The 16060-nt window shown below is 36.2% G+C and overlaps 3 long non-coding RNA genes across 3 annotated transcripts; all 3 read right to left on the reverse strand.

Moving 5' to 3' along the window:
- Window positions 4944–6034, reverse strand: LOC107648328. Its single transcript, XR_001621873.2, has 3 exons — window positions 5953–6034; window positions 5288–5406; window positions 4944–5178 (listed from the first exon to the last, which is right to left on the reverse strand). It is a non-coding gene; the product is annotated as an uncharacterized LOC107648328 (long non-coding RNA).
- On the reverse strand, window positions 6986–8211 carry LOC107604746. The gene is made up of 5 exons (XR_001612362.2): window positions 8098–8211; window positions 7918–8013; window positions 7405–7580; window positions 7206–7298; window positions 6986–7054 (listed from the first exon to the last, which is right to left on the reverse strand). It is a non-coding gene; the product is annotated as an uncharacterized LOC107604746 (long non-coding RNA).
- LOC107648327 lies at window positions 9393–10806 on the reverse strand. The gene is made up of 6 exons (XR_001621871.2): window positions 10693–10806; window positions 10513–10608; window positions 10000–10175; window positions 9801–9893; window positions 9588–9649; window positions 9393–9434 (listed from the first exon to the last, which is right to left on the reverse strand). It is a non-coding gene; the product is annotated as an uncharacterized LOC107648327 (long non-coding RNA).

Consider the following 16060-nt stretch of genomic DNA (forward strand, 5'->3'; position numbering starts at 1 on the left):
CATCATCACCACCACCCCCATTATCATCATCAATACCAGAACCACTACCACTCCCACCTCAGAAAATCATAACTAAGAAAATCAGAACTCAAAAAATCAGAAATTACAAATTTCACTTTGAAATCAGAATCCAAATTCAGCAACAATAATATTCTAAATTTAAGCCAAATCACAAAAAATTAAATTATAGATATTCCATAACAAATTTCACAAAAAAATTCAGAAATTCTAGATATTCCAGTTCAAAGAAGAAGAAGAAGAATGGTGGATCACAGGCGGCACGGCTGCAGTGCGGATCACAGGGCCGCAAAAATGCCACCGTTGTTGGGCCATCGTCGAATTGCTGCCGCCGTTGAGTGCGCCGTGGCTGTGGTGGTCGCTGGAGGAAGAGAGAGCCAGAGGAGTAAGAGAGCAAGCGAGATCTGAGGAGAGAGAGAGAGAGCTCGGGAGCAGAGGAGAGAGAGGGGAAACCTATGCTCAGCCACCGCCGCCACTGAGATCCACCACCGTCACCGTCGAGCAGAGCCACCCCCTTTGTCAAAGCTCTCTTTAATGGCTTCCACGATCTCCTTCAAGTCCTTATGCCGCACCACCATCTTCATCTCCATCATCTCCCCATACTTGCTCCTTGCGTCATCCTCCTCCGCCACCGGTGCCGCCTTCTTCCCTACCATCGGAGGCGACGGCGTCACCGGATCTCCCACCACCGACGATCCCCTCATGGAAGACCTCCTCACTGACGATCCGAAAGAATGAGGAAGAAGGAAGTTAAAACTTGGAAAGGAGGGTCAGGGACCTGAGAGTTTGGTTAGATCTGAAAGTAGGAGGAAGGCAAAATTTTGGGGGTGAAGGGGGGGAGAGAGACCGAAGAGGCTGGGAGTGGAGTGGAGTGGGGTGGGGTTTTTCTTTTTTTTTTAATATTATTTTTATTTTTGTTTTAAGGGTAAAATTGTTAAAGTATTATTATTTTTTGTAAAAATGACAATTTTATAACGTTTTGTAACGTTGAGGATAATTTTAATAAGAAAAAAAGATCGGGGACGATTTTGATTTTGACCCCAGACCTTGGGGACGAAAAAAGTACTTATCCCTTATTCTAGTAGTGCATGATTGATTGAAAAAATGCAGCATTTGCACAACAAAAAGAAATAGAAGCACGCACGCATCAACAAGAAATGAAGAACAGAACTGAAATACTATGTCATTTTATTTATAAGAGTCGTTTTACTTTTTTTTTCACTAAGTTCATAATGAATATCAAATTTTCTGCTTATATTTAACTAGTATTTTCATATATATCTTTGAAACAAATTTTAGGTGGATTTGGTTTTGTTCTTCCTCTTTTATATAAAGAAAAAGACTATATCATTAGGAGAGAATTCAACAAAAGTGATGAGAGAAAAGGCAAGATAATGTGTCTTGTGTAAAGGGCTGTGGTTTAGACTTTATTTTTGGCGTTTGTGATTCAAATTTTGAATCAGGTTGCTATTTTAGAAGTGTGGGATTTGAGTTTCATTTGTCTTATTGATGTTGGAACCGATATTTTGGTTCTTTTGTTTTGTCTTTAAATTAGTAATTGTAATCAGTGATGCTTATCATAGAAATTCTATAATGATTTATAGTGGAGAGTACATATAAGTATCATTGCACTAGACTAAATTAAGATACATGCTGATGTTACATTCTTCCTTTTCTCAGCACTGTGCTTTTATTTGCTTAAATTTGTAAAACAAAATAGAAAAATCTCGTATTCTCTCAGTAAAATAAAAATCCATTTTAAAGTTAAAAGTGATTTTAATTCAAATTTTGACTTTGTCAAGATCAATAAAATCAACATCACTTATTATTTATATCCACATTCAACTTGCTTAGTTATTTCATGAGAAAGAAAAATATCTTTAGGTCACACGTGCCTTTGTAAATATAATGTCGACCTAAAGAAGAAAAAAAACGAACACGATGATGAACGCTGGTTTACACAACTTAATTCTCTTAAAAAAAATGATTACACAAGTTTATTTTCTATAAGATACACTTGTAAAAGAACAATATCTCCTACAATTTGGGTACTAAAATTTTTAAAATAATAATAAATGAATGAATGATTGCTGTTTCCTAGTTAACTCCTTGATCAATACTATTGGCTACGCAAATTGCTACTGTATAATCATCAAAAAAGGTATATATACATATATATAGCCACTCAATTTAATTTTCTATAATGATAAAGTAACCCCACTTACTTCATAGCTTCACAATCACAATCAACTAATGAACATACAAAAAATGAATTCCTACCTTCAAACATTTTTGCAAGTCACTTAGGACAATTGACATTCTCTAGTGATATTAAAGGCCTGCTTCTCCAAAGAAAGACATAATCATTTTTGGTTAGTCTCATAAATGGTCCTACTTTGGAATAATAAGAAGCATTACCTACTCTCATTAACTTTTCCAATTCATATCCAAGTAGGTTTTTTTGATCCCATTGTGGTGTTGATAGGGTTTATTAAATTTGTCAAATAAATAAAGCTGTGTGTTCAATTACAGCTATGATGCAACTGATGAGGATCGGATATGTTAATTTAATTGGAGGAATGGAATATAAAATTGACATAAGTTAAAAGACCATGATTGTCGTTATCAAATTGTCAAAGCCTTGTTCTAGCTAGTTAATAGAAAAACCAAAGTTTATGATGATTACGTTAAGGAAAAGTATAAGTAGACAATAAAAATATTAAATAATGTGAACAATGGATATATCGAATGTTCATTTTATTAGTGTGCAGATGGTTATTCTAATATTAAAATTTAGATGGATAATTTGAAGGTGTAGTGTGTTTTAATTTGATTAGTGATTGTTTATGTTGTTCAAAAAAGTTATTGGTTACCTAGCATTACCTTTAGGTTAATTGTTGTTAATTTGCATTGATACATTGATTAATAATAATGGATTTGTGTAGCCTATTGCATGGACTAGCACTACAAAATTTGTGTTTGTTTGTGAAAGTTTTTTTAGTGGGAGTTATTAAAATTTTTATAGTATATTTTATTTTTGATAATTTTAAATAATTAACAAAAACTTTCACAGATATAGCATTCTTAATCCAATTAATTACAAAAAGCCCAATTCAAATAAATTTTCACTGAGTCCATACCAAAAATAAAAATCAAAAATCAAAAAATTTCTACTAGAGAAAGAGAATGAGGGAGAGTCTGAAACATAAAATTTTGATTCCATCCATACCGTCATTCATCTTCTTGCCACCACTGCTACCAAGCCTCCTCTGTCAATGTGTTACCGGAGGAGTTATAAGTGGAGGACGAGGTGATCGTGGAGCATTTCAATTCGCGGAGCTCTTGCCTCTCGGAATAGTATTTCAGTGATGATTTCATTCAAATTGTTGATGTAATGCTTTAGATCTTCCGCTACTGCGTCGTCTTCCATGACTAGTTCTGCTTTTGCTCCAGTGGCTTGAAGCACTCCGAGCGCAGTTTGGGCGTGGACTCGGTGGCGCTGTATGAGTAGATCTGGAAAGCGAGTAAGCAGAAGTCTCTGGAAGCTTCGATCAAAGCTGCATTCGAAGCTATCGGATCTCATGGAACTAATTCTCACGTCGTTCCGAGTCATTGCGGTGAGGATTTGATCCTACTTTGTTCTTCTTTAGTTCAAGACTTAAATTTCGTAGTTTCAATGGTGTAAATTGTATATGACATATTTTGCATTTTAATTTATGTGAGAATTATGTATGACACAATTTGATTCCAAGGTACAAGTAAGATTTGCTTAACCATATTGAGGCTTTGATTGAAGAGAGGGAACAGTATATGTTTGCAAGGAAACTCGCTGCTATTCTATGGCAAATCAATGATTTGCCTCCTTCAAGGGTGGAAAAGCAGCTTGAGTCTGAGCCCATCAAAGCCATAAAGGATAAAAGTGTTGGCTTTTTGAGATTTGGATTATTGAAGCCACATATCTCAGATCCATCATATACTCATTTCTATGAGGTAATTCTTTTTCTAACTTTCTTTTGGAAGGATAGTTAGTAATGGATTTAGCATGAAGTAGGTTTCTTGTTTCTATAATTGTTTGACAGGGAACCAAAAGGTTGGAAAATAAGAGATGCAAAAGAAGAGTTTTAGCCTCATCTCATCAATTTCACTTGGCTAATTACTTCTTGGAGGATATGGATGATGCTCATTCTACTCTCAATTTCATTGAGGTACTGGTGCGCGGAATTTAACTTCGCACAATATAATATTCTCAACTCAATTAATTATAAAAAAATTCAATCTAGACAAATATTCACTAATCCACTACAAAAAAATTTGGTTAAAATGGCGGTTTTTTTGGGTATTTAAGGCGGTTTGAACCGCCATTATTACCAGAAATGGCGGTTTTAGAAAACGACGTAATTCTGGGCGCCATTCTGGTTATTATGGCGGTTTTTGGATAGGTTAAAACGGCGGTTCAAACCGCCATTATTTTCAAATAAAACGGCATTTTTTAGTTGGTTAAAATGGCGGTTCAAACTGCCGTTATTTCGAGGGTTAAAACGGCGGTTTGGTTAGTTAAAATGGCGGTTCAAACCGCCGTTATTTCCAGGATGAAAATGGCATTTTGGTTGGTTAAAACGGCGTTTACGAACCGCTGTTTTTACCCTGACAAAGCAATAATTTGATTGGTTAAAACGGCATTTTTAGTTGGTTAAAATGGCGTTTGAAACCGCCATTTTTACCGAATTAAAATGGCATTACATGTTATTTAAAATGGCAGTTACAAACCGCCTTTTTTACCGGATAAAAGTGACATTTTTTATCATTTACAAAGACAAATTTTAACCATCATTTTTATCGAATTAAACAAATAATTTTTTTATTAAACTTTTTCAATAACAAAAAATCAATACTCATAAAGAAAATATTATATAACTCAAACAATGTATTAAACATAATATATTATTTTTTAGTATTAAAAATCAAAAGTAATAACCCCTATACAAATAAAGTATCTAACATAATATAATTTTTTAATTATAAATATCTTAACATGTAGCTCTTAATACATAAAATTTTCATCATAGCTTTTGGTGCACTTTGTCATGATAATTTCTGTCCTCACTCCAATCCTTCTTTTGTCTTGCTTCTAGAGTACTTATTTTCACGCCCAACTTTTTCCTGAAAAAAAATCATGTTCATTTTAATTAATTTTCATTTCACAACTTGGTTTATTATTATTATTATTATTTTAAGATACAAAATGAAAAAAAAAACACAATTATTGCACCTGTTAGACTTTGTAAGGATTGCTCAATCTCCCAGCAAGCCATTACTGCTTCCATTGCATGGACACAAACATGTTGGGAGTTGTTCTTTGAAGGAACAGAGCAACAAAACATAGTGTGACTGCAACAATCAGCACCAACCATGAAATCATATTAAAATAAAGAACACAATTCTGGAATTAATGAATTACAAATAAAATAAAAATACTATTGCTGATATATTTTTAGGTTTCCTAATTAGCTTATTTATGGAAACAGAAAGAATTGCATGCTTCACAATATACTAACTATAAAACAAAAAAGAAGAAATTAAAGTTTGATAAAGTGGTCTCCGCCAATATCCTTTCCCCTGCAGCTAGCACTAATCTTTCATGAAGCTCTTCACTAGGGCTTTAAATTATGGTTACGATTGAAGATAATCCTTAATGTAATCAAAGACCACTTATTAGTACGTAGTCAGTACTTATTGAAGTTCATCCACTTGATGAAAGGGCCACATTCTTTTCATGTCAAAGAACACCGTGTCACAAGTCTCATCAAAGCTATATGAATTAAAGGAAATGCTTGAATTTTCATAGTTCTCAATAGGGTTCGATTCCATCATGAGACTACTACGAGTATTCTCATGAGAACGAAAGTGAATCATGTAAAATAAATATTTTGATACCTGTTTCATGGACTCTGCAATTTCAGATACAGCATGAAGACAAGCAGAAATCATGGTCTGATCGCATAACGGGTGAGATACAATTTTCATGTTACACAACATGCTCAGTCTCCCTTAATCCTGTTCCTTGCTGGGAAATATGACATTTATACTAAACAAGGAAACATAAGCTAACAAAAACTAAGTACCCAGTGAGAAGAATTGGAAGCCTTAGTTTCATGCGGTTGCAAATCTGTCCAGCAAGAGACTCAACCAAGGCAACTCTCCCAAGCTTGTTTGGAGGAGCTCCAGTCAATATTGATTTCAAACTTTCAGTCTCTGCTCGCCAAGCGGTTTCCAAAGAGTTCTCAGATGCTGCACTCTAAGACTGTGCAGAAGCTATAGATACAGATTGGCCAATCAAAGCAACCCATGTAATATCAGATGTTTTGGGGGGTCCCTGGTTCAATAGGAGAGCCTACACTGCTGCAAGAGCTTTTGGTTCTGCAGCAGCCTGATCAATTTTACTAATAACACCAACTGTTCTAGTGGCTACAATTGAAAACCCCAAGAAAAAGACTAGTTAAAGGAAACATTACCATGAGTTTATGATTAGGTAAACATAACGATGACGTTTCTAAAATTAAGCGGTTTAATGGTGTTAGGTGCCCTCTTTCCTAAATACTTAAACTGTTAATGGAGATTCTTGAATGGCAAAATATCACTAACATGCCCTCAAAAAATTCCATTTGGGCTTAAACTTGACAATGCAGAGGCTTAATCTAGTTTCTGCTAGAACTCATTCATTTAAGAGATAGGTATACCTAAGGATCAAACTCTTAAGTCTTAACCTCATTGTCAAAAAGGAAATGATGCTACATCTAGGACCAACTCTTTAAAAAGTTTAAGTTCTTAAATGGAATCTCAAGATTGATTTTATGTATCTAAAGAAAGTATACGAGAAAAAAAAACCTCAATGGAGAATACAGGTGTAATTGCCAGAACATATTTGATAAATCTCAAACTAGGACTAAAGGAGAATATAGTTTAAAACTACTCACTGCTTTGTGATCCATAATCCGCTAGTCCAATCCAGGTAAGTCAATCAATTTCAGTGGTAGTGCTGTAGAATTTCAGAACAGAACTAAGTTGTAAGTCTCACATTGCTAATGCATGTAATGTAATTAAGCATTTCTGCATTAGTAATTTTATCTGCATTTCTGTGTTTGAGCTTCCAAATAAAGGAAGTGGGACTACAAGTGATCCTGGCCTACCTGTACTGGTTCGAAGTTTCAGATATATTTCATCGCGGCTCCTACCTGATTATCCTTTTCTTAGTCTATCCTGTAGAGAATGCCGAAGGGCACCTATGAGAGGAAAATAAGACAATGAATCAGAAAGATGATAGGAACAAAACAGTAACAGATGATTCTAATGATTCAACTTATCATGGAAAGGGTCAGTACTCAGTACCTTAGTGCCTTTCCAGCTCGGTGTATGATAGTGGTGACTAGTGCATCGTTCACCTTTGGAACAGGTGTTCTCAAATCAATATGTGAATAGCAGAAAGGATATTTAGCCCAGTTTCTAAACAACTTACAAGTAGCTACTGCATGGTACAGTCTACTTGTATCGAGCATTGAGAAGACCTAAACATTGCCATATAAAAATCAGAATCCAGAATCGAAGAAGCATAATTAAATCATATATTATTAATCCAGAACTTATAATTAAATCTGAAGACTCATACCTATAAAGAAGAAACTTATCAAAACAATATAAACGTGAATTAAAAAATACAGAAAAATCAAGTGCATCATCATTATATATATTAGGAAACAGGTTGAGCATAGTAACAACTATATTTGTGTTGCAATTGTTAACATGACAGGTTCAATGCATGTACGAGTCTACGAGAAGAGTTTACATGAGCTTGCAAACAAGTGAGTTTACAACTATATTTCAAGTTTACTAAAATCTTCAAACCTGATCTGTAGACTTGTCTTTAATCTTTGCCACTTCCTTTTTAGGTATGATCGCCAGATAAATCTTTTATAGATCTTCCAAGGTTTTCAATACAATCTGCAATGTCACACATACACATGATTCACAAATTTATAAAACACAAATCCATTATGATGATAACAATAATACATTTTTTCACACCTCACGTAAGGAAGCAGAGCTGTTACATAGAGAAAGATCTATTATGTCCCTCAATGACATTATCTTCTCATGGATCTCTATCATTATGTTCCTCAATAATCATGAATACTAGATTTTGAATCAACAAACCAAAATCAAAAGTACCAAAAATTGGAAGGTGACAAGAAAATTGGAAGCGAGAAGACAAAAAATCAGAAGCTTCAAATGCGAGCAGCGATGAACAGATGGCGACGCGAGCAGGGACGAACCCAACGGCGAGGCGAGCAGCGACGAACATGACGGAGACGCCAACAACGACACCAATAATGAGGAACATAGGCAATGGCGAGGAAATTGAATAGAGAAGAGTAAATCGCAAGCAGTGACAAGGAACGCGAAGAGAAAAGAGTAAATCGCACATCAATCAAAATTCAAAGTGGTTGGGGTTAGGGTTTCTAATTGAACACGGTTGGAGTAGTTTTATTATTTCAAAAATTCAACCAAATTAAAGCACTAGTAAGTAAAATTTGAGAGAAATTTTTCATGCCTGAGAGACTTAAGAGGGAGATGTGAACGACACCACGGCGGAGCAAAGCGAATGTTTCAAAATGGCGCGAGCCGAAGATCGAACATGGCGGAGCAGAGCAGAACACGATGTGAGAAGAAGAACATGACACGAGCAGAGCAGAACACGATGCGAGCAGAGCAGTGAAGAACACCACGACGACGAGAAAGAGGAACGCAGAAACGCGAGTCAATTTACATTACCCCCAATTTCTCATATGCAGCAACACTAATCATCCAATTAAAAGAGAAACTGAAAATCATAATGGCGGTCTAAACCTCCATAATAAACTAAAATGCCACAAAAATATGAAAAATTCTGGCAGAGACTGAAAACGCTAAAATTGGCAGGAAAAAATGGCAGTTTTGTGTAACCGCTGTATAATTATTGCCATTTTAATCCTCTTTTTTTGTAGTGATCCCATACTAAAAGTTAAAAAAAAAATCATAAGAGTTCTTCGAGAGAGAACGAGGGAGAGTCTGAAACCTTAAAATCTAAATTACATCAACACCACCATTCATCTTCTTGCCTACAAATCTCCTCCGTCAACGCGTCACTGGTGGAGTTATAAATGGAGGACGAGGTGATCATGGGCCTCTCAATTCGTGGAGCTCTCGCCTAATGCGTAAGCATCTTCTCTATCTTTTCCTACTGAATTTGATTTGAATTGTTAAGTTTAATCAAGATTTAAATATGTTTTAGCCACTATGAGCACTACTTTGAGTCGTGTGCAATTCTTTTTATTTCAGGTAGCCAGCAATATAGCATCATTGTGCTCCACATATCCACTGATCTAAAAATGAAAAACATGAAGACATTACACTGTTCTTCAAAGAAAGTATACGAGAAAAAAAAACCTCAATGGAGAATACAGGTGTAATTGCCAGAACATATTTGATAAATCTCAAACTAGGACTAAAGGAGAATATAGTTTAAAACTACTCACTGCTTTGTGATCCATAATCCGCTAGTCCAATCCAGGTAAGTCAATCAATTTCAGTGGCAGTGCTGTAGAATTTCAGAACAGAACTAAGGTGTAAGTCTCACATTGCTAATGCATGTAATGTAATTAAGCATTTCTGCATTAGCAATTTTATCTGCATTTCTGTGTTTGAGCTTCCAAATAAAGGAAGTGGGACTACAAGTGATCCTGGCCTACCTGTACTGGTTCGAAGTTTTAGATATATTTCATCGCGGCTCCTACCTGATTATCCTTTTCTTAGTCTATCCTGTAGAGAATGCCGAAGGGCACCTATGAGAGGAAAATAAGACAATGAATCAGAAAGATGATAGGAACAAAACAGTAACAGATGATTCTAATGATTCAACTTATCATGGAAAGGGTCAGTACTCAGTACCTTAGTGCCTTTCCAGCTCGGTGTATGATAGTGGTGACTAGTGCATCGTTCACCTTTGGAACAGGTGTTCTCAAATCAATATGTGAATAGCAGAAAGGATATTTAGCCCAGTTTCTAAACAACTTACAAGTAGCTACTGCATGGTACAGTCTACTTGTATCGAGCATTGAGAAGACCTAAACATTGCCATATAAAAATCAGAATCCAGAATCGAAGAAGCATAATTAAATCATATATTATTAATCCAGAACTTATAATTAAATCTGAAGACTCATACCTATAAAGAAGAAACTTATCAAAACAATATAAACGTGAATTAAAAAATACAGAAAAATCAAGTGCATCATCATTATATATATTAGGAAACAGGTTGAGCATAGTAACAACTATATTTGTGTTGCAATTGTTAACATGACAGGTTCAATGCATGTACGAGTCTACGAGAAGAGTTTACATGAGCTTGCAAACAAGTGAGTTTACAACTATATTTCAAGTTTACTAAAATCTTCAAACCTGATCTGTAGACTTGTCTTTAATCTTTGCCACTTCCTTTTTAGGTATGATCGCCAGATAAATCTTTTATAGATCTTCCAAGGTTTTCAATACAATCTGCAATGTCACACATACACATGATTCACAAATTTATAAAACACAAATCCATTATGATGATAACAATAATACATTTTTTCACACCTCACGTAAGGAAGCAGAGCTGTTACATAGAGAAAGATCTATTATGTCCCTCAATGACATTATCTTCTCATGGATCTCTATCATTATGTTCCTCAATAATCATGAATACTAGATTTTGAATCAACAAACCAAAATCAATAGTACCAAAAATTGGAAGGCGACAAGAAAATTGGAAGCGAGAAGACAAAAAATCAGAAGCTTCAAATGCGAGCAGCGATGAACAGATGGCGACGCGAGCAGGGACGAACCCAACGGCGAGGCGAGCAGCGACGAACATGACGGAGACGCCAACAGCGACGCCAATAATGAGGAACATAGGCAACGGCGAGGAAATTGAATAGAGAAGAGTAAATCGCAAGCAGTGACAAGGAACGCGAAGAGAAAAGAGTAAATCACACATCAATCAAAATTCAAAGTGGTTGGGGTTAGGGTTTCTAATTGAACACGGTTGGAGTAGTTTTATTATTTCAAAAATTCAACCAAATTAAAGCACTAGTAAGTAAAATTTGAGAGAAATTTTTCATGCCTGAGAGACTTAAGAGGGAGATGTGAACGACACCACGGCGGAGCAAAGCGAATGTTTCAGAATGGCGCGAGCCGAAGATCGAACATGGCGGAGCAGAGCAGAACACGATGCGAGAAGAAGAACATGACACGAGCAGAGCAGAACACAATACGAGCAGAGCAGTGAAGAACACCACGACGGCGAGAAAGAGGAACGCAGAAACGCGAGTCAATTTACATTACCCCCAATTTCTCATATGCAGCAACACTAATCATCCAATTAAAAGAGAAACTGAAAATCATAATGGCGGTCTAAACCTCCATAATAAACTAAAATGCCACAAAAATATGAAAAATTCTGGCAGAGACTGAAAACGCTAAAATTGGCAGGAAAAAATGGCAGTTTTGTGTAACCGCTGTATAATTATTGCCATTTTAATCCTCTTTTTTTGTAGTGATCCCATACTAAAAGTTAAAAAAAAAATCATAAGAGTTCTTCGAGAGAGAACGAGGGAGAGTCTGAAACCTTAAAATCTAAATTACATCAACACCACCATTCATCTTCTTGCCTACAAATCTCCTCCGTCAACGCGTCACTGGTGGAGTTATAAATGGAGGACGAGGTGATCATGGGCCTCTCAATTCGTGGAGCTCTCGCCTAATGCGTAAGCATCTTCTCTATCTTTTCCTACTGAATTTGATTTGAATTGTTAAGTTTAATCAAGATTTAAATATGTTTTAGCCACTATGAGCACTACTTTGAGTCGTGTGCAATTCTTTTTATTTCAGGTAGCATTTTAGACAAATTTAACAGAGTTTTCATGAAGAAACGAAGCTACAGTAGAATAAAGACTTGAAGCCAAACTTGGACTCCCCAAGTTTGGCGCCAGGAAGTACCACAATGCCCATTGTCTTCGGCCTCACCAGTGCCAAACTTGGATTCTTGGCGCCACACTCATTACACTCAAGGGGGAGCACGCGTAAGACTTGAAGCCAAACTTGAGTTTACTCAAGTTTGGCGTTGGCAATGAATTTCCAACGAGTGCATGCGGGCTCATTGACGTTACTCAAGTTTGGTGCCAACTCAAGGAACGTCAAGGGAATCCATGCTGACCTCTCCTCGCCAAACTTGAAGAAACTCAAGTTTGGCGCCACAACCAAGACCTTCAAGGAATGCATGTGTACAACTTCAAGCCAAACTTGAGTTTGAGTTTACTCAAGTTTGGCGCCACACCTAGCAAAAGTGGTGGTCCCCATTCGTCCAACACAAGGCTGCACGCAGAGTTACATTAAGCTTGATTAAATTTTATTTTATTTTAAATTAGAAAAAGATATTATTTAGTTTTACAAAATATATTTTTACATTAATTAGGATTAGATATAAAAGAAAAAAGAATCAATCTTTCGGGCTCTTCTCTTCTCTTCTACCTCATTCCGCAATTTACAGTTTTTCTGAATCCTAGTTTTCTCTCTGAACCATGAGCAACTAAACCTCCACTGTTAATGTTAGAAGCTCTGTCTATTGTATTGATTGATACTATTACTTTTCTATTTTAATTCATGTACTAATTTCTATTTCAAGAATTGTTTTTGTTCTATATCTTATGAATTTGGGTGGAACAGAAGTATGACCCTGTTCTAATTGAGTTCTTGTATAACATGGAAAAGCTCTTTACTTGAACAATAGCTTGAAAATATATTCTCCTAAATTTCTAATTATCTGGACTTAACGGGATACGTGACAATAATCCTCTTATATCTGGGTAATTAGGATTTTTGTGGCATATAAACTAGACTTGAACTTCATCCTCTAATTGGAATTAAGTGACTAAGGAATTGGCGGTTGGTAAAAGTTAGAGGAGACTAAAAAGGTCTAAGGAATTAGGGTTTAGTCACATATAGGTTGCCATGAATTGAATCTTGCATGATTAAAATAGTTGGTAAGAAAAGTTAATCCAGAAAATAAATATCTCTGAAGTCTTAACTGTTTCTCCATATATTTCACAAACTGTTTACTGCTTACTTTCTGATATTCTAAATTTATTGTTAATGTTATTGAACTCTCAAACACCATTTTCTGTTTGTCTGACTAAGCCAATCACTCAATCATTGTTACTTGATCCATCAATCTTTGTTGGGATCGACCCTCACTCACCTGAGGTTTTACTTGGTACGACCCGGTGCACTTGCCAGTTAGTTTGTGGGTTATAAATTCCACACCAAGTTTTTGGCACCGTTGCTGGGGATTGACTGTGATTAACAACTATTAGTTGTTTGATTGCTTAGGTTAGGCGCTTTAGCTTTAAATTTATTTAATTTTTGCACCTTAATTTTCGAATTTTTCTAGCTTTATTTTTCCTTAATTTCTGAAATTAAGTTTGGTGTTACCTAGTTAATTTTATTTTAATTTTTTTGTTCAATTTTCCTTAAGAATTTCGAAACTTTTAGCTTGATTTTTTATCATTATTTTTGAAATTTTAGTATTAAATAGTAAATGTTTTTATTTTATTATTTTACACAGACCACCTCATTGGAAATTTTCTACACTCTGACGTAGAGAGTCCCATCTTTTCTTGTCTTTTGTCTGTTTATGAGCAAGAACAGGGACAAGGAACCTCTTATAGACTTTGATCCTGAACCTGAAAGGATTTTGAGGCGGCGTTTGCAACATGCTAGGCTTTACAAAGCTAGTGAAACTCTTGAAAGGGAAGCTGCAAAGTCCAATATGGATCACAAACGTGAGGTGAATGCCAATATGGAAAATCTGAATGAGAATGAGCAGGCTAGAAGAGTGATTGGCTCTTACACTGCTCTCAATGCAGATTTTTATGGAAAAAGCATTGTGGTGTCTCCTATAGCTACAAACAATTTTGAATTGAAGCCTCAGCTTGTCACTCTTGTGCAACAAAATTGTCAGTATCATGGACTTTCTTATGAAGACCCAAATCAATTTATCTCTGATTTCCTGCAGATTTGTGATACTGTGAAGACCAATGGAGTGAATCCTGAGGTGTACAAACTCATGCTCTTCCCATTTGCTCTGAGGGATAGAGCAAAGCTGTGGTTAGATTCTCAACCTAAGGAAAGTCTGGATACTTGGGACAAGGTGGTCACTGAATTTCTGACTAGATTTTTCCCACCACAAAAGTTGACTAAGCTGAGGATGGGGGTTCAAACTTTCAAACAGAAAGATGGAGAGACTCTTTATGAAGCTTGGGAGAGATTCAAGCTACTGACTAGGCAATGCTCTCCAGACATGTTCTCTAAGTGGACTCAGCTGGATATCTTTTGTGAGGGCTTAGGTGAAATGTCCAAGATGTGTTTAGATAATTTTACAGGTGGTTCATTGCACATGAAGAAGACACCAGAGGAGACTGCTGAGTTTATTGAGTTGGTTGCTAACAACCAATATTTATACGCATCTAATAGGAATCCTGTGAACTCTGGGACTCCTCAGAAGAAAAGCGTTATGGAGGTGGAAGCTTTTGATGCTCTTCTTGCTCAGAACAAAATTTTGTCTCAGCAAATGAATCTAATTACTCAACAATTGAGTGGGATGCAGGTTTCAGCTGTCAACACTCAGAATGCACCTCAAGAAGCCTCTTATGACATGAATGGCAACTTTATGCAAGGTGAGAATTATGATTATGCTCAATCTTCTACTGAACAGGTTAATTACATGGGGAATGCTCCTAAAAACCCCAATAATGATCCATACTCTAAGACCTACAATTAGGAGTGGAGAAATCACCCAAATTTTGGGTGGAGAGAGCAACCTCATAGATTACAGAATTTTCACAACAATTTTCAGGACGGTTTTCAGCAGAACAATCAAAATAACTGCCAGTTTCAGTCTCATCAACAATAACCACCTCAGCAGGCAAATTTTCAGCCCTAGCAGAACACTAATTTGGAAACACTAGTGAATAGTTTTATGTAGAAAACTAGATCTTCCATTAGAAACTTGGAGGTGCAAATGGGCCAATTGAGCAAGCAAATACCTGAGAGGTCTCCAAGTATATTTCCTGGTTATACAGTGGTGAACCCAAGAGAAGATTGCAAGGCTATTCAATTGAGAAGTGGTAAAGTAGCTGGTTCTGAGACCAAGGTCAATGAGAAGCTAGTTGAAAAAGAAGCTCCAGAGGAGAAGAAGGAAGAAGTGGAGCACGCCCCTCCAAAGTGTGCAGACAACCCATTCCCAGATTCACTTGACACACATCCTACATTGCCCAAAGCTCCTGAGTACAAGCCTAAAATGCCGTATCCTCAAAGGCTTCAGAAGGCTTCTAAGGACAAAAAATTTTCTAGATTTTTAGAAGTCTTCAAGAAGCTATAAATCAACATTCCTTTTGATGAGGCTCTTGAGCAAATGCCTCTCTATGCTAAATTCATGAAAGAATTATTTACTAACAAGAGGAATTGGAAGGAACAAGAGATAGTGGTGTTAACTAAGGAATGCAGTGCTATTATTCAACATAACCTTCCTGAGAAGATGCAGGATCCAGGGAGCTTTGTAATTTCGTGCACCATTGGAGATGTCACTATTCAGAGAGCTTTGTGTGATCTTGGAGTTAGCATCAATCTCATGCCACTTTCAGTGATGAAAAAGCTCCAAATTGAGGAGGTAAAACCCACTCATATTTCTCTTCAACTTGCTGATCTTTCTATTAAATTGCCTGTGGGTGTTGTTGAGGATTTACTTGTGAAAGTAGGACCATTTATTTTTCCTGCTAATTTTATTATATTAGACATGGAAGATGATGTAAAATCCTCTATTATTCTTGGTAGACCCTTTTTAGCTACAGGTAGAGCTTTGATTGATGTGCAAAAGGGTGAATTAACCCTGAGGGTTAATGAAGAACAG

The sequence above is a fragment of the Arachis ipaensis genome, chromosome B06 (genome assembly GCF_000816755.2).
Source record: "Arachis ipaensis cultivar K30076 chromosome B06, Araip1.1, whole genome shotgun sequence".
In the NCBI taxonomy this organism is placed as follows: Eukaryota; Viridiplantae; Streptophyta; class Magnoliopsida; order Fabales; family Fabaceae; genus Arachis; species Arachis ipaensis.